General features: G+C 36.7%; 1 long non-coding RNA gene across 1 annotated transcript; it reads left to right on the top strand.

The window, feature by feature from the left end:
• The first annotated feature begins 2,024 nt into the window (after positions 1-2,024).
• Positions 2,025-22,875, top strand: LOC115344165. Its single transcript, XR_003924464.2, has 4 exons — positions 2,025-2,129; positions 6,172-6,174; positions 13,114-13,120; positions 22,865-22,875. It is a non-coding gene; the product is annotated as an uncharacterized LOC115344165 (long non-coding RNA).
• The last annotated feature ends 369 nt before the right edge of the window (positions 22,876-23,244 follow it).

Below are 23,244 nucleotides of genomic sequence, written 5' to 3'. Positions count from 1 at the left end.
TTTTTCTGAGTGTTCAGAGTTGGGCACATCATAATGTTGACCTAGTCAGAATACTGCATCGTATTGTTATATTATAACAAAACTCTTTGCCATTTGAACGTAATGTGTCGGTCAGAGCCAAGAACGCAGAGTCAGAACATGAACAATGATCAGTCATTTAAACTATTAAAAAGGTACTTCCCTAGCTTAATCATATTATTTTAATAAGTATTCTGAATATTGTTTTTTACCCTCACAATATTGGTGCAAATCAACATTTTCAGGAGAGCAGGATTCTAGATATGGGGTCAGTTTTCCTGTCCCCAACCTTTAAAAGTTGATAAAGCTTTGTTTGGGATTTATCCCAGCAAATTTAAGCTGCCTACAAGCTGGGTGTCTAGTATAGCTAGCTTAGAGACAATTATTTCCCCTGGAGGCAAGGGGATGAATCAGTGGGGATAAATCTATAGTTTTCTATTGATTGCTTAGGCTAGATGCTAGACTCCAGGCACCTAACTTTTTTAAGTGACTAAACTTAGTTAAGGAGGGTTCTACCATAATCAGTTATTTTCATTTGTTCCTTAAGAACAGTACCTTAGTAACTCCGGGGAAATAATTTCCAGAAACTGAGTTGCTGGTGACAATTTTATGCTGTTAATTAAGAAAGATATGCTTGCTTTTGCACTCTGTCCTGTTAGTTTTTCTTGGTGTAAGATGGAGCTTGTCTATCATCCTTCCAGAGATGCTGAAAGGGAGAACAGAAAAATCACTAGAGGTCAAATATGATGGAATTTTAATACGCATTTTGCAATCTAGAGACTGTGTGTGTTTTGAGCCATCGCATCAAATGATGGTATCGCTCTGCTGTTTTTCTGCCACTTCACACTTTGAATGTCTCTGTCTTGTCCTCCCTGAGGGAGCAGAGTATACTTCTCTTCTTCAGTCTTTGCAACAGCTCTCCTTTTTGGGGAAAAAAATAATGGTTGGACTGAAATTTTGAGGCATGGGGAAAAACTTTATGTTAAACTATGGCTATTGAATAGGAAATTTTGAGATAGGCCTGTTCTGTTCAACTCAGAAGCAATATCCTTTTACAGCTGTGAGAAATCATGGGCATGTAAACAAGGCTTTGCTTCTTTTAGCACTGAGAGACATACAAATTAATAGCTCCAACAAGCTAACGTTGAGCCCAAACACATATGTATCTTTTTAAAGACATAGCATAAAGATAATAAGCTGCAGTAGTCTTGTTATTGTAGTTCATAACATGGTTTCTGTTTTCCTCCAGAGCAATCACTTTTACATCACATAGCAGTCAGCAGATAATCTCCTCACTGACAGTCTTGTCCAAAAGATTCTTATTGTACTGCTGAGTTGTGTTAACAGCCTTCTTGAGAGCATTGGTTGTTTTTTTTTCTGTTCTTGTTTCTTTCAAACACATGCCCAGGAAATACTGAATGTTCCTGAAAGAGACTGGTATCTTCATAAATCTGAGGTCACTTCAAAAAGCTGATACAAAGTGGTTAGGGTCATTAGTCTTTCAAACAGAAGCATCTTCAGGGGATGTCACGACCCAGACTGGACAGACCAGGCAGTCGTGTTTAATTCGAAATTCCCTCAGGCTAAATTAAGGTGAAACGACACCAAACGATCAGTTAAAGATTTTATTCCTGACAGAAGCAAACTGAACTGGGGAGGCGTAGTAGTAGGTGGCAGGGTTTCTCACAACAGGAATTGGCATAAGACTACTTCTGTAAACTGTATAACCATATACATGGATTCAGGGAATAAGGAGATCCCTCCCGTTGAGTCACAAGGTTCAGAGCAGACCCCCTTGCTTTCCAGACTCCTCTTCAGAGAAGGGTCTAGGGGTGGCTGGATCCACTCTTAGTCTCAGACTTGGTCAATGGTTTATATCTTGAAACGGATGAGGTGTAGGGATTGTGGAAAAGGAAAAGGAAAGAGAGAAGAAGACAGAGAGAGAAAAAGGAAGAGAGGAAGATTTCACCGGTCCTGGGTCCCGCGTCGGTTCAGTCAGCCAAGGTGTCCAGTCAGCCGACAGGTCCAGTCCCGGTGGGCTTGCACACTGGGGGCTTCAGTTTGTGTGCTTTTATCATCCTTGCCCCTTCTTTGGGCGGGCACCCGAACTTGTCAGGTTAATGAGCAGTTTGTGAGCCTTTGGGCTTGGTGGTCCTTTGTGGAGTAACTTCTCCTTCCCTGCAGACATGGCCAGAGTTTGATCTTTGTATCAGAACAGCTTATCAGAACAGGGAGCTGCACACCCTCCAGCATGCCCTCCCCCTCCTGTTGCTGATGTCTGAGCTGATGGGCTTTTCACCTTGGTTCCTTGCTGTGCAGGGTTTGTCTTTAAGCAGAACTTGCCCCACCACAATGTTTGAGACATTAACTCTTTCAGTCTCTCACAGGAGAGTGCATATGAAATGGATGTAGGAGATAAAACAATGAGTCAAGGACAGGAATTGATAGGTAAGTAGAATACTATTTGAGCGCACTTTGGGGGAAAAGAAAAAGACAAGACATGAAGAGATGATCTAGTTATGCTCAAGTGCAGCAGGACTAAGACAGAAATGTGACATGTTACTCCCTGTAGCCAGACTTTTAAATAGGTTGGATGCCCTCCAATAATTTAAATGAATCTTTAGCATGACTCATGACCAGGCTGAGCTTTGCCAGTTTCACTGCAGGGAATTCCTCCTATGTGAAGGTGACACTTTGTGGCCTGCATATTTTTTGATGTTGTGTGTCTTCTTGCCAACTAATAATTTTAATAGAAAGATTTTAGTACTTTAATACCACTTCTTATGCTTTATGTAAGATTATAGCAATCAGCAAAATGATTATGGGATAAAATGGAAAAGTACTGAATTTGTAAAGTTTTTCTGTTGTTATTATTAAGTCATAGTGCAGTATACAGGGGAAAAAGTGAAATGTGAACTTCTACTATTCAGAAGAAAATTCCTCAATTACAATTATTCCAGTTATTTCTATTATTTATTCCTTTTGTGTCCTTTTTTGCCTTAATTGGCTGTAAGAATTTTGAGATGAACTATATCTTCATTTTTATTCTCTTGCAAATTATATCTCAATCTGGAATCCCATGTTTTGTAACTCCATGAAAACAAATAGATGGCTGATTTTGGACCAACTCTGAGAAAAACTTTGAATCACTCTGTTCAGTTTGGAACATGGTTATCTTTCAAAATACTGTTCCAAACCCAAAATTGTCTTAAAAAAAAAAGAAAGGAAAAAAAAAGAAAGAAAGAGATAAACCCCAAACCAAACCAAACCAAAACTAAATAGTTTCCTGAATATGCTTCTCCTTTTTCTATATGCTGAGTATGCACTAGTTATGAAGGTGAATTAGTTTTTTTTCTGGTGATATAATGCATAGCTAGAAACACTTCCCTACCTCAAATATTGTCTAGCTTGCAAAGTGAGGGCACAATTATAGTGGCATCAGCTCCTGGTCAAGAAGAGTGTAGGTCCGTCTTTAATGGGACCGGAGGGGACCACAGCCAGAAGCACCTCACAGGGAGTTCAGGATGGTCAGCTCTCTGTAGTGCTGGAAGTCTTTTCAAGACTACAAGGCCCCGTGGAGAAAATGAAGTTTCCAATTTCCATTTCCTGCCTGTTTGAATTAGGTTAAATAAAACTTCAAGAAATTAAAGACTGCAACTTGATTTTTTTGGTATAGGTCTAAACTTGTGTAGTTCCCTTACTTTCAGGTATGGCTAAAAAGGAAACATTATTGATTGATATGCATGCCCAAACAGAAGCTCTTTCCATGACCTAATCCAGTGGGAGAGACCAGCTAAAATCCACCAGCTATACTACATAATAAAGACTTTTTTGTTCCTTCGCTAATAAGATTCTCAAATAGCAACATCTAACTTTGTTAGTGGGGGTCACAATACTTTCAATCAGTTTGGAAAATGGGTAGAGTTGTTTTCCAAACAGCACAAAGATATAGCCAGAGTGAGTTAACCTCTGTTTCTGAAGCAATATCTATACCCTTCTTTTGTAGACAGACTTAAATTCACAGCTGGGCATATTCAAGCAGGTCATCTCAAGTCATCCCTTACTTTTGGTAAGGAATATCATAGCTATGTTACAATAATATTTTGGCTGAGCCAATCAACACTTTTGACAGTGAGCTTATTCAGTCGAGCAAAATATCACAACCATGTGGTCACACTTCTATCCCGGAAGCAGTTGCCAGTGACAACATGGTTTGCAGCCAGGATGAGTGTAGATATATCTGCAAAACACTGCAAAGACAATTTAAGATTTAAAAATGGTGGCCTTTCTTGGTCTGTGCTTACCTCAGTTAATTCAGTTCCATTTACCATAGGTCAGTATGCTTGGCTGTCAGGTTTCCATTCTGTACATTCAAGTAGGTTTGAATTGCTTAATGTTACATCATCACAATGTGTTCTCTGTAGAGTTATGCTTTGTTGTCATTCAGAAATCTATGCTAGTACTGAATTTTGTGAGCTTCCTAACTTTAATCCTATAAAATGCAACCATTATTTTTAATTTTTTTCACTTTTCTATAGCTGTTTGTTGATTTCTAGTTGAAGTTTAGAGCCTCTAGAAACAAGTAGAGGATTCTGGTCACTTACATGTGTACATAAGGGTATATATACTTTTATATCAGCAGTTGTGGTTACCTGAGCTGGATTTTTTTTACTTTGGGGTTTTCTAAGCATCAAGTTTGCATAAAGGTAAATTGATTAGTACCTCGTCATGCTTGGTAATAGATCTTTGGTTCAGGAATCTGCTTAAATTTCTAAATCTAGGATTTAATGGCATAAAAGACTTACCTGAAATTTCATGGAGCTTTTGGATTGAACAGAGTTTTTCATGATGGTTATGTTTTCCTTACAGCATGAAGTTCTTAAAACATCTGTTCTTTCCAAAGCATACTTTCATATTTTGTTAAAAGGTCACACTTTCTTGTCTGTTATGTCCACTGAAATTCTGATAATGATTTAAAAAAATCTAAATAAATAACAAATTAGTAATAACTGTCATTAAGATAAATCTAATGAAGGCCAAAAGCCATTATAACATCTGGATGTGTATCATGACTCACTGCTCTAACTAAACTCTATTCATCTTAGCTGCAGGACGCAAAGTACAAGGAGCTACACAGGAGGTTCTTTTGAATTTAGCCAGCATTCTAATAATAGAAGATTGCCCAAAGTAAGCTTGCCAAAGAATGGGACAATCAACCACGCCCTTCTAGCATCTATGGTCCTAATGTAGCAAGATGTTGATATTAGCTGGTTTTAGATCCGATGACTACTTGACCATATTCTTTTGTAGTAAATTTATGAAATTTAAGAAAAGCATGAAAAGCTAGTTTTTAATTGGTAGATCAAACCAACAGTTGCAAATCAGTTAAAAACCAAACCAAACCAAGCAGCAGGAAATCTTCTGCTTTTTGGCAGAATTCTGTAGATTTAGATGAGTATAATTTAATGCTGTATTTTTCCATGTTACTATTGATTGGGATGGAAGTGCCTTGTTTTGGTTATTTCACATGGCTGCTATTACCTTTCTTTTTAGCCAGTTTCTAGATATTTAGTGCTTAGGAAAACAGTCAGAGGAAGCTATTCCAAACACATCTTTACCAAGATGATACTATATAGGTCTTGCTATGCTTAACTTAGATCAGACTTGCATATTAATCTTATTCTGAAACTGAACTTGGAACAATAATAGTTTCTATACCAGTACCTTTTATTACAGTTTTGTAGTAAAGAAATTTTTCTCTACAATTAAAATCCCAGATTTGTTTCCTGGGGTGGCTGACTGTATTTCACATTTCACAATATATTTTATAGTCATTACATATAGTATTTTGTAATTGCTCTTAGAATAGAAGATAAGGGAGACCACCAGGATATCAGGGATTAGAACAAGCTGAATTTAGATCAATTATGATACTGACATGATGAAAACTTGTCTATATGGGTCTCATGTGGGATCCTGAGGATAGATTCAACTTACCTAAAAGTTGGATGAAAGCTATCTAAGCTTCTTCATAGTTATTGGAATACCTATATGAAATGATTGCTCTCTGGATCCAGATTTCTTGTTTCAGATAGAATGAATTGATCCTAATACAGGTTTAAAATAAATATTTAGAATGGGCGTTAAAATCAGATTGTCAAGTAACTACAGGTGAAGCCTAGGTGACTTGCTTAACGTTGATGACTAACTTCTAGACAGCTGAAGATAGGAGCTGAGTCCTGGTCTTGGAGTCTGGAAATCACACTGGAGTCATAATATTAAGCTTCAGATGATACTCATTCATCTGTGTCCAGTAAAGGAAAAACAACAGTGTCAGCGTCATCAAAGCTGAACAGTCTTCTAGTCCTGAGCAGAAAAGACACATCTAAAAGATACAAGAATACATGCATCATAAATTTTTATACTCCTTAGATAGTGCTCTGTTTTAAGAGAGACAAAAGTATAGTTTACCCTCTTCAGGTCACTTAAATACCTTTAACATTCAACACTTCTCAGTAAATCTGGGATCCCTCACTATACAGACAGGAAAAAGCAAATTAAGATAGTAAACCTTTTTAATAAGCTTGCTCAAACTTGCAGTCATTTCCTAGGTGAATCTAGAGCAGGCATTTATACTTGACTATAATTTCTCAGCACTAAACTAATATACCTGTCTTTAAATGTGTCTGACCTGATGTGAGGTTACTATCTGAATATGTTTAACATTAGATGAGACACTGAAAGAATTGGTTTGACATATGTACAGTACACTTAACATCTATGAACTCAAGTGTTCATGCCAAAAGAAATAGACTGTTATAGGAAGGTTAACTGGTGTACTTGCAGGAAAATGTAGAGACTTTCTAACAAGGTATTTACATTTAACCATACATTTAGGCTTAATATAATCTCTTTAAAGGGTCTTTCTAAATTTTCTTTGAGACCTAATTTAGAGACATACACAAGTCTGTTACTAGTACTCAGTGTGTTAACCCAATACATATGCTATTATTGAAAATACAGCAAGTATACCATGCATCATACTTGGTCCTTAATTCTTTTTGCTGGAATGAGGGTTTCCTCCCATTGGCTAAAACAGTAAAATCTCTCAGTGACCACCCAGGCATCTATCAAGTCATCCTGAGAGGATAACTTGCTCTTTGGAAAGACCTATGTGTCTCTTGATGGAGGGAAGCCAAATTATTACTTTGATTAACTATCCCTTTCAGCTGCCAAGAGAGGATAGTTGATTCTTATTTGAAAAGCTGGGAGATGTTGCCCTATCCTAAGGCATTTTCATATGTCACAGTAATATCCAACAGATGGAAAGGGAAGAAATAGAGAAATAAAGTACTGAGACTAAATTCCTGATTAACAAGTCCATAATTAAACTACCACTGTCTTCCTTTGGGGTTATAATTTTTAATATGCTATTAAAAATATATTCTAGCTACTCATAAAAATATTTGGTATATTCATGAATATTTTCAATCAGGCTTTACACTAAGCATCTGTTTCTGAGACAAGTTGCTCAGAAGTTATTTAATATTGCTAAAGAAAGAAAGAAAAATCCCTTTTTAGATGGAAAATTATATTGAAAACAATTTTAAACCCTCTTTTCTCATGAACTATTACATAAAAACCAGGTTTTCTACATACTTCAGTTTTCACAACACACTATATCTGTTTAAGTCTGCTGTAATGACTGACATAATTTTAGATAATGTGTATAAGATCCATGACAGACCACCCGGAAGTGTCATTCACTATAAGCAACAAAATTTTGTGGGCCACTAAATGGTAGGACCACATGCATCACACCACAGACACCTGCACACTGCCAGTGAACGCCAGTACAGACCAAGGCTGCAGCTTTAAAGGGGGGGACGGGGAACAACAAAGTTAACTGATTTAAGTCCATATTTAAGAACTGACATATACAGTCTTCTCTTGAAAAAAATTATGCTCAACAGCTTCAAAAATACAGTGATGTATCAAGTTTTCTCAATATGGATTTGTGTGCCCAATTTTTTGGGTTCAAAGTTTTAGCTATTGGCCTTTGGGCTGTGGAAGGTGCAGTTCTTGACTGCTTGAGGGAAGCCATTCTCGGCATTCTGTTCAAGACGTCTGTATTTTTCTTCTCAGTTTGCTATAATATTTTTCTTCATTTTTCAAACTGTATAAATGCCTACTATAAAACAGATGGCTGCACTTCAGTGGTGGATGAAGTGCTGCCTTATATATCTAATTTGTAACCTTAAATGAACAGAAGCTATTTTTTAAATTGCTGATTTTCATGAAAGCAGCCCAAATCAGTTCACTAACAGACTTTACATAATGGTATCATGGCTTGAACTAAAATGGAAAGTCCTTAGTTTTTAAAAAAACCCTAAATGGTGTACCATTCATATAGCCTTCTGTTGTATCAAGGGTTGGAGCTATTTGTATGGTCTCTCCTAAACTTTTCACCTGATTTTTAGTGGCTATGCTTCTACCTTTTTCAGAAAGAAAGCCCACAAATTGTCCCATTGTTGATGTGAAAAATTGCATTATTACACAAATTGTTTAACAGCATAATGCCTGCAGAGAAGTTACCGAAGGATCTCCTACTTTCTAAGAGTTGTTGTTCAAACTGGTCATGGCTCATGTAGTACTGAAAAATCATGGGAGAGAAAAAGGTTAATTTTCTTTAACTTACATGTCTATTTTTGATAGCTCAAGTTGTTTAGCTCAGGTTCTGGGCAGGGTGAAGGAGATTGCAACACTGTGAGGCTGCAGGTTGATGACAGAGCACCTGCAGTTTTAGGATTCCTTACACAACAAAATGATGTAAAACTCTGATCTAATATAACCATACACTGCTGTTTCAAACACCTCCAAAAAATACCAACAGGTTAACTGTATACTGGTGGTCTTTTTGCTGGATGGGGGTTTGCTTATTACACTGCTTTGAGCACAAATGATGTAAAAAGTTGAGGTGGTAAGAGTGTCGTACGCTCTTGATGATTAGAAATGCAACATATGTTTGTCTGACATGGGTCAAATTTATGCCATGACAGCACACGAATCTGGTGTCGAAGACTGCAGAATTGCAGCTTGAACACTTCTGTATTTGTCTGTGCTGCTTAAGTAATGAGTAAATGATTAGTTGGCAACTTTTTCTATTTAAAAGTTTAGCTGGATTCTGGACCTCTTACTTGCTTACCTGCAGATCAGAATGCAAATGAGATATGAACATGGTAAATTAATAACTTTTGTGTTCTGGTAAAAAATACTGACTACTGGGATTGACAGAAGCATTGTGCATCCTTATTCTGTGAACATCCCACTCTTCCCTCAGCAAGCTGTGTTTTTCTTGTAACTTTCTTGTGTTCATAATCAAACAGCTTATAATTTACATTGTAGTTTATATGTGTATGTGTGCATACAGAGTGCTATATATATGTATATATATACATATATATGTATGTTGCTCCTATGTTCTTTTCTCCCTCTTAGAAGAAAGAGGTATTTTTTAAATATACCTATTGCTGGTTAAAAAACCCATTCATTAAGGAGAGCTAGAAAATTCTAGTAAAGATAGTTAAGAAGAGTCAAGTAAGGAAAAATAAATATGCCTTCAGAATGGCAGATCCTGGGTCATGTGGGTATGTCAACAAGGAATTGATTTTAAAGTATGGGGTTACAGAAGCTGATGGCAAAAAATGGATCACAAGAACTCCTGAGATATACTCCTAATGAATTCAGACTTAGGTGCATACAGCCAGAGTTAGGTGGAACTAAAGAAACCTATGTTTTAAAGGCTTGTTCAGTTCCCTCTGTTCTTGCTTGCTTTCTCATCCCATCTAAACTTAAGGGCTAATGTGTATGCTTCGGTTTGAGGAAGAGAAAGGGGTTTGCCTGTTTGACCTAAAAGTCACCAGTATTTTGCATGAGGGTTTAGTCAAAGTCGATACTAATTTAAGTTTTGGAGTGTGCTAAAACTTCTGTAGATTTTTAGATTCTGCAAAGGTTACTGCCTTCTTACTGTAAAGCCTTAACAATGGCCTCAGGGAGTCTATTTGGATGAAAAATAGATAAGGGGAAACATTTCTATTAGCAGATTAAAAACCCCCCCCAAACACAAAAAATTTTGGACATGCTTACAGTCTTTCCTCTTGTTTCTTCTGTTGAATGGTAGAACAGGGAAATTTCCAACAGCCCCAGGGAAGTATTATAACTAGGTAATAGCTATACTGTGGAAGACAGAAAAGCAGGTGCTTGCAGTGCCCTGAGAAGTCACTGTTTTTATATGATTTAAAAAAAAAAAAGAAAATATGTTATAGCTCATTGCTTGATTTACCCCTGAGGAAAGGGTATGTCTATTATTGTAGTTACAGACAAAGGTTGCAAAAGATGGTTGCCACGGAACACTTGTCACTTTAATAACTTCCTCATTCTTTGTACTCTGAAGAAAACAGTGTTTCTTTATAAATAACAACTTGGGTCAGGTTTAGCATTGCTTTTAACGGTGTATCTCAAAATTACCTGAGATTTTAGAAATCTCTACAGAGTAGTGTCTTCAGAAGGGTTAGACTGAAATCTTGGGAAGTGAAGATTAGTCTTAAATGTTTTCTATTGTATCATCCTGATAGGTTTCTGTCTGCTGATCATAATAAAGCATGGAGTGAAAATGAAAGGATTATCTTGTTTCAACATGGATTATTGGATGTGTTCTTCAAGTTCTCATTTTTTGTGTTTCCTACCCAGTAGGACCTCCATACAGAGAAAGAAAGGATTTCAAAGGCTGATTTACCATCATGTAAATGGGTTTGTTTTTTAGTTACAATACCTGATGTTGCTAAGGCATTTCTAAATGATACAGTTTAGTATGTCACACAATTAACTTTTATGAAACCTTTTTCCAGGAAATAGCTAAAATGGTCCTCTGAATTGTCATCAGTCCTTGCATGTTGGACTGCTCCAATTTTCTTCTTATCTAATTGCTAATCTGTTATAAGATTCTTCTTGGCAGGGGATTAAGTACATTCACTATTAATTGACTATGCTAATGTAAATAATATCAGAAGATAGAGCTGATATGCATGCCTTTTAAAAGTCAAGATCTAATAATAATAAAGTTTAAGAAAGATAATTCTGCTTTGACAAATATTAGCTTTTTACTGTTATGTGAGCTCATCAGTATGATGGAAAATAACACACTACTGATATAGGGATAATTCCTTTACCAAGATTAAAATTGACTTATTGAGCTGTTCTAATATTCTATAAGCAGTGACTTTGGTTAGCATCCAAGAAGGTATATTGGTAAAGGAAACATTTTTTGTCTCCTCATGTGGCCTTTCTTATGGTCTTTAAGTAGATGAAAGGCTCAATGAGACATTAGAATAGAAAATTAACTGTTTTCAAATCACTAGGGAAAACACAGAAAGAAAATGTTCAGAAAACTGAGACTCTTTTGGCTGAATGAAGCAAGGAATTTAGATACATACATGGGGATGAGGGTTCTCTGAAATCACAACAAAACATGATATTAAATCCTAAACTCCAAGAGATATTATAAAGAATAATTAGACCAGACTTCAAGAGTACTTGGGTTACTCTTGGAAGTACAAAATAAATACAGTGCAGTCTTCCTGTGGAAATCACATCAATGCAGATGCTTCATAGAGGGAACAGTTACCTTGGAAGTCTAGTTTTTGATCTGTCATATCATAGCTCTGTCACAATGCAGAAACTTAGGCTGGTAGTTTGTATTAAGGTAATATTGAAGGTTCACAGAGATAGAAAAATCTTCTGGACTTTTGTTGTTTACAACAAGAAAGCTAATGTGTGTGTGTGGAGGAGAGGGTGAAGGGAGGAGGAATTCCAGTGTCCTTTGGGGCTGAGGAAGAGAAAGGAGTGGAAGAAGGCTTATATGTTAAGTCAAGCCTGTACAGGCAGAATGTTTTACACCTGCTTTTTATTTGGATATGAAGTGTGTGTTACTCTTTGCAAACATGCCCTGTATGTGTTTTCTCCCAAAGCTGGTTGAACCATCTGGCCTACAGGGAGACAAAAACGTTTCCTAATAAAAATCTAATGCAACATTTCTATAAATAATTCATGACTAAATGACAGATTTCATAATTTTACCATAATGCTTGAGGTTATTATTTAAATATAGAACTTGTAGACTTGCACTTATATCAAGTTGAACAGTTTCAGAAGCCATTTTGGCAAGCAAGGTATCCTTAGTGTTTAGTGTCCAGCCAGAAAAATAGGTGACTAGTAGTTAAGCACAAGTTTTAGATTTTTAAGAATGTGTCCTCTGTTTTTAAGAAGTAAACAATATTCAGCCTAGAGACTATTTTAAGGGAACCATGGGAAATCTATTTGAAAATTTGAAAGTTCTGTTGTTACTAACTCAACACTAATTTTGCTGGTGGTGTTTTCTAAAGGTTTTCTGTCTTTCACAGAAGTCTGTCTATAAGGTTTTCTCCCTTCTATGTGTAAGTATTATTCTGCAGTGTCTGAAATAAGAAAGCTGCCAGTTATCCCTAGATATAGGCTGAAAACTGTGTTTGAAAGTGAAATTATCTTTGTGGGTGTTTTTCTTCTTTTTTTTCCTCAAACGCCTTACAGGTCATGGCAAATTTGCTTTTTACAGACTGGCCAATATATACTATGCTAACCTTACCAAGGCTTTGAATGCCTGGGCGTTATTTGAATATGATTCATAGCACCTTTCTTTCCTTTTTCTCTCAAGCTGATGCAGGAAGCAAAGGCAAGTAGTAGGAACAGGAATATAGATGCAGCCAGAAACAAACAAAGAAGAGAGAGAGGGGGGAAATTCTACTTGCTGTGATTATTTTGTAGTCGCACAATAGCAGAGATGGAATTTAGACTTTAAACCTTTTTTTTTTTTCACTTGAAAGGATTATTGGTGTAGTATTTTCTTTTTAAAGTATTGGAAAGTTTCTGTGTGTGTATAACTGTGTGAAAAAGATTGCACTGAATTTTTCTTTTAGGTATCATACATTTATCATTACTTCCTAATGGATCATTCCTTTCAAATGAGTCGTGCTTGTTACATAGCAGTGCCAAAGCCAGCAGTGGCCAAGTTTCAAAAGTATATTTCATCTTTATAGCTCTGATCTTTTTATGCAACAGTAAAAGAGTCTGAAAGGATGTAAAACTGCACCAAATGAAAAATGGGTCTTCCACTGATTATCATGATTTTATAATCAAGGAACTGGTTGCCTGAACTCAAGTGGCACATGATGTGTCATAGGGCAATTTCAATTATTCATGCTATTGTGAGATGCATATTACCATGTCTACTGCTGCTGCTTGTACAGTGTCAAATCTTTGCTCCTGACTTGAGGTTATACTTTGGTTCTTGGAAGTAACTTTGAAGATGAAAGTCAAGTCATAGCATATAAACTAAAATAGCATGTAACTAGGGGGGGTATGTTCATTTTAAGAAAAATACAACAATCTTTGAGGTGCTGCTGGAGGACACTGTTTGAAATGACAGCTCATCACACCAGGGTGTCTCAGAAACCCATGCACAGTGAGCCAGTGAACAGGATCATTTACTCAGATTGTGCTGTAGCCCAGTACTTAAAACAGAGCATGATGATGTGTGGGTGGCTGTGTCAACTCTTGCATCCCCAACACCACGGTCCGTGAGCTGTGCAGGTCATCTGAGTAGTCAGTCTGTGTTTGTAATAACTCCACACTCTATCCTCAACAGCCAAGATGCTGATCCTGGAAAAACTTAGAAGCAGGCATAAACTGACAGATAACAAATTAGATGAGACCATTTAAATCTATAAGGGTAAAGCCCGGTTTGAACTTAGTATTTATTAGGGAACCTAGGAGCCTGATCCATTTCAGGACAAGGTGTACATGTCTACCCACCCCTCAGCAGTCTTATCCTCCTTTCCTTTCACTGTTTCTGTTAAAATATGGTGTCGGAAGAAGGGAGCCAAAATATATTTTGACAAGGCTCCCAGTCCAGGTAAGCAGGGGACAATGACTGAAAATCAGGATATGCAGAAAACCTTCTGTTCCTTCAAGTTTTACTTATCTGTCTGTTCTCATATCATAACATTACAGCAGGTGTATTGAGTTTGAATGCTTCTCAAAGCTAAAGAAGTTGTCACTGCCTTATGCATTCTTCCTTCTCTGTTCCATTTAATCTGATTTCTTGCTCTTATCCTCTCTTTAACAGCCCAGTCTCTTAACTTTCTAGTGAATACTCCTTCAGGCTCCCTTGCTTCCTTCCTTTTGTTTGCTTCTCTTCTCCTGCTGGGATGTATTTTATTTCTGGCTTTTGTAACAGTCTTAGTTGTCTGTGCCAAGAGTTTAAAATACTAAATTTGATTAAATTCAAAATATGCTTTTTAAGCTGTTTGGAAAACAGATTGTCTTTTATGCACAGCTGTCATCCGTGTTTGGCGCTTCTAAATGCTACAGACCAACAAATAATAATAGTAAATATTACACAATAGATAACATGAGATTTTATGATATGTTTTTCTGGGTTAGTTTTAAAAGTAGGGGTTTTTAGTTGTCATAATCTGGAAAATCTTAGGGGAAGCAGGGGTGTATGAAGACAACTCACTGTAGTAAAAATCAAATATGTCTTAGTTCTTCAGGTAAATCAGAATGCCAGATAACAACTCAAAGTGTCCTCAGAGATCTAGACAAAAGAACAAAGTCAGCCTCCATACAATTACAGTAATGAAGAAAAAGAAAAATACCAAATCTTGCTACCTTTGAAGAAAAGGCCAGTAAAAATACTTAGCAATTAAAAGTTCCTTTGGGAGAAGAGAAATATTATAATTCAGTAGGAAAATAGTATTTTGTAATCAAGAGGGTCAGGTAAGTCTAGATGCCTATAAGGCTGATTAGACTATAACCTTGCAATTTAGACTAGGTGATGGTAGGCATGTACTTGCATTGATCACAAGCTAGGGATAGCAGTTCTCAAGCTTTAGTTTTTAAGAAGAACTGCAGGAGTCCTGTTTGCCTCTTTAAATTTGGAGAAAACTAGAAAAGTAGAAAGCAGCTTGGAAGAGAACTGGTTTTGATTTTTGTTTGACATGCAAAGAGGTATTGGTACTAAAAGATAAAAAAACCAAAATAATTGCTGTGGGGAAGAAAATAGCTGATTTTTTGTTCTTAGTTTGACTGCTGTGATACCTTTTATAGTAATTTCTTTGATCATCTTGCCCTGATTATTGCATGCGGCATCAAATGAAACTTGTGAAAGCAGAGGATTGGTCCTTTACTGTGAGCAAACAGGCACACTGTCAGTGCAGCTTGGACAGGGAAACCCAGGGCCATCTTGTAGCAAGGACAGCAGGAGCAGATCTGAAGCCAGATCTTTTGGTATTTTGAGGTTGATGAAGGAAATTATTTAAGGAAATTATGAATACAGGTCCATCTCAGGATCTCATCAAACCTGTGCTTGGTCTTTTAAAAGTTGCTCTTTCACCCTGAAATATTATTTACCTGCTAGAAAAAAAAAAAAAAAAATTGGATTTTTCTACTACAGGCTTGCTATTTATTATTTTTAAATTTTAGTGAAGATCAGTAAGACAGGGATGTCAGGAAATAAACACCTAGAGAGAAAAGATCAGGGCTTCTAGAAGTCTTCTGGTTGGAATGGAAAATATTAAAAAAACCCCAACAAACAACCTGGAAAGAAAAGGCTAGTGATTTGTACTTGAGATTAGGAATAACCACAGCCACATACAGGAATATAATTTGGCTTTTATGTTTTCCACGTACAAAATACAGACTTATTTTTAAATATGTTAGGCAGTGGTGAAAAAAAAAAAAAATCCCAAATGATTCAAATGATGCAAATCCAGTGAGCGATAACCACTGAAAACTGCGCTTTTACCTTTTGCTGAGAACAGCTTATCTCTCCTCTCAGTTTATGAAGGGGATTTAGTAATTTAAGAACTTTTAAGGGTTAGTCTTTCAGTGAATATTATCAGGAAAAAAGAGAGGGATATCCATACATAGCACTCATGTATTTTTCTCATCTTTTTTAGTACTACCATGTTCTTCCATTGTGATCTGTTTCATCCTTATGATGTGTTGAAACTACTGTTAGGAGTGTTTGATTTCAGAGCAGCTGAAATCAATACTGAGCATATAGAAGATGCAATTGTGTGAGACTTCTGGGAAAATGAAGCTTTTCTGGATATTAATAGAAGGGAAGCGCTTTAGTGCTGCACAGTAGCTGGTAATTACATTTTAAACAGTTGTGATTTTCTCTGTTTGAATCTGAGCTTTTCTTTGGCATAAGGGCTCTTGGCCATCACAATCATTCCTATCCTAGTATAGAAATGATTAATTGACTTAAATTTGGAGGAGCATTTGGAATAATTTTCTACTAATTATGCCAACATCTGGAAGGATTTTACTAGGTGGGGCTGGTTTGTGAACTTGGTCATCTTTCTCAACTTGTATGTTATGGACTGCTGGCCATCATAGGCTCTTGGAAATGATCATGTCTGGCACATTGCTGTCCGTTGAAGGAAGGTTATAAACCAATAGAAAAGGGGAGTAATAAGAGCATGGTCTTGTAAAACCCAGCTTTTTTCTGGTACCAAGTGAAAATTATTGGAACATACATTAACTTTCAAAATCATTGTTCAGCTAAGGCAGAGTAACAGTAGATTGGACGTCCTTCAGATCCAAGCTTTTTTTTCCCCTTGATGATTTTACAAAAAAAAAAAAGAAAAAAAAAATTACTAAGTGTCACAGTCTTTAAAAGTGATTTGGTAGTGAAAAGAAGAGACTTTTACCCTATAAAAGCTCCAAGTAGCTGAGGAAGTCCACGTACCTGGCACTACACACATTTGTTAAATGCATAGTTTTTTTTAAATTTCTTAGGATCGGTATGATAGTTTTCGTAATTTTTCTTTCAAACTGACCAGTAAATCCTTTTGTCTTAATCTTTGGAAAGAATTTATACTTAAATCACCTACGGTTGGGGAAAATTTTAGTCATCAATTCCATCTATTGCAGAATAGACAAAAATGGCAAAAATAGTGTCAAAAAGCTTATCACACAAAAGAACCAGTAATTGGCAGCTTATCAGTTCAGACAGATATGAACTGGTATGTTAACATGTGAGCTGGTACATTAATGTGGTGGCAGGTCACATGTTAGAGGTTGTAAATCAACTTCTCCCAAATTAATTCATGTGATTAACAGAGTATTCACAGGAAGGCAGTACTGTTTTTCTCTAGATAGAGAAGAATGCTCCATGTGTTTAACAGAAGGGGTTTTTTGATCATATAGAAGATGGCAGAAAATTGTCTCTTACAATTTGATAAGAAAAATATTTCACAGTCAGATGTTAACAAGCAACAGTGTGTTAGAAATAGGTATGTTTTGTGGAAAAAACAGTCTAATGTTATCATAAATGGATAATGGATAAAATGTTTGTGATATCTCATCTAAAACAGCCATGTATACAATTTAGTCAAATTTCATCTGTTTTGGGAAAATGAGAGGTTGATTTGCATTTTTTTAGCAACTACATTCTCTAGTAACCCAAATTCCTTTCAAGCTCTTGCATGGTGAATGATGAACTGCTACCTATTTCTTCTGCAGAAATGAGTGTGGTGGTTTTTCATTGCTTATCACATTATTCTAGTGCTGAATAGAATTTATGCTGACAAATTTGTTTCCTGGTTTTAGAGATGTCTGACACTTTTTCCCTTGATTCATCAAAATAAACATAATTCAGTTATAATTCAGCAATAAAACAGTGTTATAAAAAGTATTCTAACTGAAATAACATTGTAAGTTACCTCAGGTTTCAAGTATCTCACCCTCCTTTCCATCCTGTTTGGTAGTTTAAAAATGTTGTACGTTCTGGGTTTGGTTACTTTTTGATTACTTTTGGGTTTTTTTGGGTTTTTTGGCTGCAATTCTCATGTCTCTTGGGTCACTACAGGTGGCAAATTAGGGAAATTGTTCTTAAGCTGGGTGTGTTTCTGATGAAATCTCTAATGATATTTGGAATGTGAGAGTATCAGCTTCATTAAATTATCTGGTTAAGGACTATGGAGTATAAAAGGAATAACAAGTAACCAGGAAAGCGATAAATGTACAGATACAGAAATCTAACAAACAGATGATAACGGAGGAAATAACAAGGACCAAAACTTTTCAGCTACTACTGATAAGGCATTAAAGAAACTATTGAGATACTGGTGTTTTGTAAGACTGAATTTTACAAGATCAATCCTACCTTCATGTCAAAGACTGGTACCGGAATCCTGAAAACCTCAATATATCCAAGCAACTCACAAGGAAAATCTAAAGGGTATAAATCAGGACCAAAAGAAATGAAGGGGCAAAATAGAAGCATGCAACAGAACAGCACAGGTCAGCAACAACATCAAATGCACGCCCACTGATGCCTCCCAAAGGATTATATGTTCTCCATGGTGGTAAACATGGTTAAACTGGATGAACCAGGGACTTGTGGTAGTATGGAATATTTCAAGTAAATAATACATCTTACAAGGGTGCTATTTTTTTCACCTGACAACCACAGCTGTAAGTGGTGGGGCAAGGAAGTATTGTTTGTCTATGTGGATGCTTGTCTGTTGTTTGCTGTGATGGTGACTGAGCACCGGCACAAGTTGCCCAGGGAGGTTGTGGAGTCCTTGGAGATATTCAAAAGCCATCTGGACATCGTCCTGGACAACTGGATGTAGACAGCCCTGCTTGAGCAGGCGGTTTAGACCAGATGACCTTCAATGGTCTCTTCCACCCTCAGCCATTCACTGACAGTTCTGTGGTCTTTTAAATGCACTTGTGTTGAAACAACAGTTGCCAATAACTTTGGCAAACAGCATTGTCTCTAGCTTAAGAACATGCAGAGTCTGAAGCATTGCTGTGTGAATATTGACAGCAAATGCCATGTTTGATCCTAACCAAATTCTGTACTGCCTTCTTGCTAGTTATCCAGGCACATTTCAAATGTCTTGCTTGTTCTTCTTTCTTATGGGAAAAATTAGGTTTTTATTTAAATTTATGTTATGTTGTTGTTGGTTTATATTTATACTGGCTGTGGCATGTACTATGCTTAAAGGCGAGCCCAAAGGAATGTGCCTTTTCTTTTGCCATGGAAAATAGCAAGGTTTTTGAACAACTTTGCTCTAAAGATAGTGGCTGTAGTTTCTTATTCTTTTTCTCATTCTCTTGAAGCCCTCTTTTCCTTCTTCCCACTTGTAGGGACAATTTCCTCCAGAAACGAGCTTTATGCTGACAGTTACTAGAGGGGTTACTGTTGAACCCTAACATGTTGCTTTAATTTTAATTTGCCACCCCTATTGAATTTGGTCTAATTAAAGTAGGACAGTAAAGTGCTCTGTACTTGGCACTAGTGAGGCTGCACCTCGAATATACTGTGTTCAGTTTTGGGCCCCTCACTACAAGAAAGACATTGAAGTGATGGAGCGTGTCCAAAGAAGGGCAACAAAGCTGGTGAAGGGTTTAGAGAACCAGTCTTCTGAGGAGCAGCTGAGGGAACTGGGGTTTAGTCTGGAGAAAAGGAGGCTCAGGGGAGACCTTATTGCACCAGGGGAGGTTTAAATTGGGGATTAGGAAAAATTTCTTCACCAAAAGGGTTGTCAAGCATTGGAACAGGCTACCCAGGGAAGTGGTGGAGTCCCCATCCCTGGAGGTATTTAAAAGACATGTAGGTGTGGCGCATAGGGACATGGTTTAGAGGTGAACTTGGCAGTGTTACATTTATGGTTGGACTTGGTGATCTTAAAGGTCTTTTCCAACCTAAATGATTCTATGAGTCTATGAAAAAAGAGAAATTAATCTGCAGCAAAAATAAATATTATAAATTCAATATAAATACATTAAATATTAACTTTTTAAAGTATTGTTAGTTTTGTATCTTCATAGTTAATAACATGATATACGAAATTTCTAGATACTGGAAGGAGCAATATTTTATATTAGTATTAAGAATATACAAAAAAGAAAGAATTATTTTCAGAACTATTTTTTTGCATTAAATAGTTTTTCCAGATGTGTCAAATTAAACTCCACTCTTTTCAAAAGACCTTTTCTTGCAGTTGTAATGCTCAAGTAGCTCATAAACAAAAATTCCTCTTTTTAACATGCAATTCATAATTTAGAAAGCTTTTTGCACAGGTTTTTCTTAACCTTTGAGCATTAATATATGAAAATGAAATTGAAGAGCTTTTCCAAAGTTAATTTTATAAAGATCAGCTAGCTTCTATCCACATACAAGCCCCTATAGTTAGACAATCTCAAATTTAGGAAATTAAATGAAATCGTGAAATTAAATGGGTTTTGCTGCATCAAAATATTGCTTATGCAAGTTTTCTAATGCATAGTACTTTGGTAAGATTATGAACGTGTATGTTCTTTTTCTCTTTTTAAATGGGTATCTCGTAGTCTTGTCAAGAAAACTTGTACTAGGGTGGCTCTTCATACCAAGTGAATGTTCAAAACATTATTAAGGCTTGTTCCTGGAGCTGCTGACAATGAAATCGCTAGGCACCATAAACAACAAATGTTGTTTGCAGGCTGTGGATCTAGGCTAGTTAGTGACTGGAAGAAACTACTCAAGAACAAGAAATATCTCAGTGTGTGTCAATCCGAGAGCAGCAGTTATGTGTCCTCCTCTCCTGCAGAATGAAAAAAGACAAACCAGGCAGCCAAAGGCTATATTAACATGAGGGAAAGCCAGAGGTAAAAATAATGTACCTTGTTAAGAAGTAGGGCATGCTGTCTTCAACTTAGTGCTGTGTTGGCATGGTTACGTAGCTTCTGGGTTAGAGCTGACTTGTATCTGATGGGCTCAAGGACTGGACAGAAAGGATATAAGTCTTTCTACAAGTCTCCCTGTGGACATGTCCTGTATCATTCAACTGTCACTGAGGTTTAAGGATGGGAGATCTTGACAATATTCAACAGACAACTGAATAGTCATTATGGCTGCTGGGGACATAGTTGCTTTTTCTAATCTCAGTCCTATACAGTCCCAGTTCTATATTTTATTGAAATAATTAATCTGTAGCTTGTTTGGATTTGTGCTAGACCTCCTTGTTTACTTTCAAGAAGAAAGGCGGGGGGCAGCTATAAGAAGAGACTTGGAAGGAAACAAATTATAAATCCAAGTGTCATGGATTAGCATTTGCTGAAATTCTAATTTACATTATAACGAAGGGTTTAAGAAATAAAACCTACACTCTCCATTGTCATTCACTTATCTGTATCTTCCAGTTCTCCCAGTTCCTACTGTTACCAGTTGTGGCAAACAGGAATGATTTTCTATTTGGAGGGCAGTGGTTTCCTAGGTTGCTTGCTTTTTCTAAACAGTGTGATTTAGGAGCGTATATCCTATTTACCATAATAACTTGAAACATGTAGGGGCAGATTAATCAGAAATAGTCTAATTTACCAGGGACTCATGCATAAGCTCTGAGTTCAGGGCTCGGATAGCCGGTAGTAGAAGCCCATTCAGAATAAGGTTTTTTTTTTTTTTTTTTTTTGCTTCACTGCTGCAAAGAAGTTTCTGGTCAGAACTCCTGAAATAGCTTTAACTCTCAAAGTGTCAATGGCTTTACTGTGCTCATTACAAAAGCACTTTAACTCTCTGTCAAACTACCTGCATTGTTCTGTGAAGGCAGACAGGTATTGATTTGCACATTTGGTGATTCTTCTGAGCTACATGGTATGTAAGGAGTGCTGTACGTTGCTATGGCCTCTCTTATTTTCTTTAATTAAAACGTGATGCTGGTTGAGCGAATCTTTTAAAATTTATTCTGTTCTCTAGTGTTTCTTCCTTGTGATGAATCAGCTATGGGATTCTTTTTCTTACAGCTGCTGGTTTCTGTAAAATCATTGACATACATGGCAGTAAGCCAGGCAGTGGTTCCTTTTTGTTACTTTTCTAGCTCTTTTGTTAATAGGTCCCAAAGCAAACGTTGTCTTTGAGGTAGGCTGAGCCGTACCTGTTGCCATTGGCTATATTTGCAGCTATTGTAAGGATCAGAACACACAGAAGTAAAATGATGAAGTAGCCTTTGCCACAGCACATTTAGAAGTCCTTTTCTCTCGTGGTTTTCTCTTTCAGTTTATAATTATTGTATTTACACTTTTTAAAAGGACAGTCTTTTTATTATTGACAGACCCATTGCTATCCCCTAATCTCCAGATAAAGATTCTTTTCCAAGTTCGTAGTAGGTATAGGATGAGGGTCTTGGGTCTCAGTCCTGCAAAGTCTTGCATGTATTTAAGTTCTTGAACTGTTCACACTAAAATACTTGAATGAGTAAAGTTACTTCCCTGAGCATAGCTACAGAGATTGTAGTGTAATCTGCAATCACATTTAGCTATGTGGAAATTTATAGAACAGTGCATTAATAGTGCTGTAATTATAATCTGTAATTATTATGAGATTATATGTAGCTGTACTAGTCAACCTCATCTGCTACCCTATAACCTGAGTTTTTAATATGAGAGCAGAAGGCCTCCACCACTGGCAGTCATTAGTATTTCTACAAAAGCAGTTCATGGGGCAGGAGAAAAATTAATCCTACTGATTACCAAATTGATTAGAAGGTCTAATCATCCTTCAAGTGTATCAGTGAACAATAAAATGAAATAATTAGTGTCAGGGGGTGGCCTGCTTCTGAGCAGCCATAATTTACAAAATGTTGGCCTTTGAAGTTCCTCAGAACTTTTATTATGAGAGTTTTGTCCTTGCTTACAGTACTTGCTCTTTCTGTCTCTCCTGCATGAAATCACAAGAAACAGATACCTTATAGCTGAGTTCGGTGTAATTAAAATTCTTCCATCTTAGCACATTATCTTTGTGTCTTTGCTGAAAGATGGTCGTGACTAGTCACAGTGTTATGTACCACAGCTCTTCACAGAGCAAAAAGCTTCTCATAGAATGAATGAACTGTTTTCCTAAATGCCAGCTTTTGATGAGCAAGCCAGGTTGGCAATTGCTGTCTGTTCAAACTCTCACATCAATCAGGTCTCAAGCAGTTAATTTAACCAAAAGTAGAATATGTTGCCCAAATGAGCCAAAGCTATTTCTAGAAGTAAAAGTAGCAACACTAAGTACTGAGTGTACAATAAATTACCTTGTATTACTTGATGGATTATGATTATAGACTTTGTCCAGCAGCTTAACAGCAGCTGCTA

Source organism: Aquila chrysaetos, chromosome 1 (assembly GCF_900496995.4).
Source record: "Aquila chrysaetos chrysaetos chromosome 1, bAquChr1.4, whole genome shotgun sequence".
NCBI classification, from domain to species: Eukaryota; Metazoa; Chordata; class Aves; order Accipitriformes; family Accipitridae; genus Aquila; species Aquila chrysaetos.
Note: the sequence above shows the minus strand (reverse complement) of the source record. Positions and strands in the feature narration are given on the sequence as shown.